This window comes from Monodon monoceros, unplaced genomic scaffold (genome assembly GCF_005190385.1).
Source record: "Monodon monoceros isolate NGI ecotype Baffin Bay Population unplaced genomic scaffold, NGI_Narwhal_1 Super_Scaffold_16, whole genome shotgun sequence".
Lineage (NCBI taxonomy): Eukaryota > Metazoa > Chordata > Mammalia > Artiodactyla > Monodontidae > Monodon > Monodon monoceros.
Window position 1 is genome coordinate 29742280 of NW_021703772.1, and position 2016 is coordinate 29744295.

Below are 2016 nucleotides of genomic sequence, written 5' to 3' on the forward strand. Positions count from 1 at the left end.
CCGCAGGCCGCCTCCTCCCCTGCCCCTGCCCAAGGCCTAGTCCGCGAGCCCCTCCGACCGGGGGCCCCCGACAGACGGGCAAGGCAGCCTGCGCGCCACCTCCACCCACGCCCCAGCCACCTCGATCCCGGCCCGGAGACGCCAGCCCCGCTCACGTAAGAGGGGCAGAAAGGGACTCGGGGTGAGGGAAAGCCAAGGACCTGCGAAGCGGGCGCTGGAGCCGGGCGAGCAGTCTACGCGTCCGTCTGGAGGAAGAAGTCTCCCCGCGAACGAGGCGAGCAGGCCCCACCCCCGGCCGCGCGCTCGGGGCCCGAGATCTTCTCCTCTGCTGCGCGCCTCTCGGCCCCGCCCCTCCCGCGCTCGCCCCGCCCCCACTCCGCCCTGCGGCCGTTCTCACCTCGGTGGAGGCCGCCCTGATTCCTTCCCGGCCTGGGTGGAGGCCAAGGACCCAGGGAGTACGCTCCCTTCCTATTCCGGATCCACCACGACGCCCAGACCCCCGGGCTGTCCGGAGAGCCGCCCGCCGCCCGCGGAGCCAGAAATTGGAGCCACCGTCTCTCCCGCCAGTGCGGGAGGATAAGCAGAGCGAGAGCGTCACTCGCAGGACCCGGGTCCCGAATCACGACTCAGCCCACGTAGACATCCACGGGGAATGTAGCGTTGCAGCCCTCATTAAGGTTTGACGTCAACGAAGGTGCGAAAACAGGGGCCCCTCTGACGCAGGAGCCACGGGACCGCCCCCTGCCCACCCCCGCCCCTGGTGGTTGGAGTACCCTTCCTCCCGCCGCGCTGTCCCGTCCCCACATCTTGAAAGGGAACACTTCCTCCAGGGTCAGGGCCCCAGTCCGGAGCTTGTGAAATCAAACGTGTTCCAACCCAAAAGACTAGGCTTATAACGCAGGATAGACATCAAGGTTTTAGCATTTGAGGGACCAAATAGAAATTGCTTGCCAATTCAAAGCCACATAGGAACTGTAGAAAATGGAACTAAGAGAGCTAGTCTTTCGCGCTGTTTTCGTGTGTTTCCCGCGTGAGGTGCACCTAACAAAAGCTGCTGTTTAATGAGCGCTTACTTTGTGCTAGGCATCGTGTTTAAGGTTTACGTGTGTATTCTTGCAATTCATACTCAGGGCAACCCTTTATAGGATCTTAGAACGAATGCTATTTTGACCCCCTTGGACAAATGAGAAAAGTGAGGTTTAAAGAAGTTAGGTATTCAGAGACCTGCATTGCATATGAAGGGGTGCCGAATATTGACCAGAATCTACTCAGTCATTTAGTTATATTCTGTACCACTCACTACAGGTATAGTGGTGTGCAAAAACAGTTTTGTGTATAATGGATACAAACCTAAATCAATCACAGTACTGAATATATCATAATAATCTGTGATAAGGAAAATTATCATACCTAAAATGGAGAAGGCCTCCAGTTGGAGAGCTTATGTCTTACGTAAAAATAATCTCAACATGAGCTACTTTGCTCTTTGGCTCTTGCTGTAACTATCATTATGCTTTTTTGGAGACCTTGTGACATTGTCCCCCTCCCCTTTTTTAAACCTATCCATTGCTTTGGCATCTGTAGTTTCCATTCTTTATGTAATTCTCAGCTCCTGCCTCCCCCACTATATCTTTCCCCCTGTTACAACTTTCTCCCCCGCTTTAAATGAGGGCTATTGCAACTGTTCGTTCATCAACCCCTTTAGATTTTTTAAACACACCAAAAAGTACTGATTTCTTTTAAGTTAAGCCCTTTCCAAATCCCAACCTTGGAACGGATCAAAGAAAACCCATCACCCATTAACCCAGCCACCATGACATGATGTATTTCACAGATGCTAAGACACACATTTTTCACTCCTTAACATTTCTGAAATCGGGGTGCATTTTACAAACTGGCCTCAATATTGGCCAGGTGGCTATTATATTAACCTAGTTGTCCTTCCCTCCACACATAGAAACTTGAATGTAGCTGTTCACATTGTCCTTATTTCAACTGAATTAAGTGCATTTTTTA

The 2016-nt window shown here is 52.5% G+C and overlaps 1 protein-coding gene across 1 annotated transcript in view; it reads left to right on the top strand.

The window, feature by feature from the left end:
• The first annotated feature begins 429 nt into the window (after positions 1–429).
• The window catches only part of GPR1 (G protein-coupled receptor 1), an 81029-nt gene continuing 79442 nt past the window's right edge, over positions 430–2016 (top strand). The window contains exon 1 of the mRNA XM_029224546.1: positions 430–694. The gene's annotated coding sequence lies outside the window, so the exon portion shown is untranslated. The remainder of the gene's footprint in view (positions 695–2016) is intronic.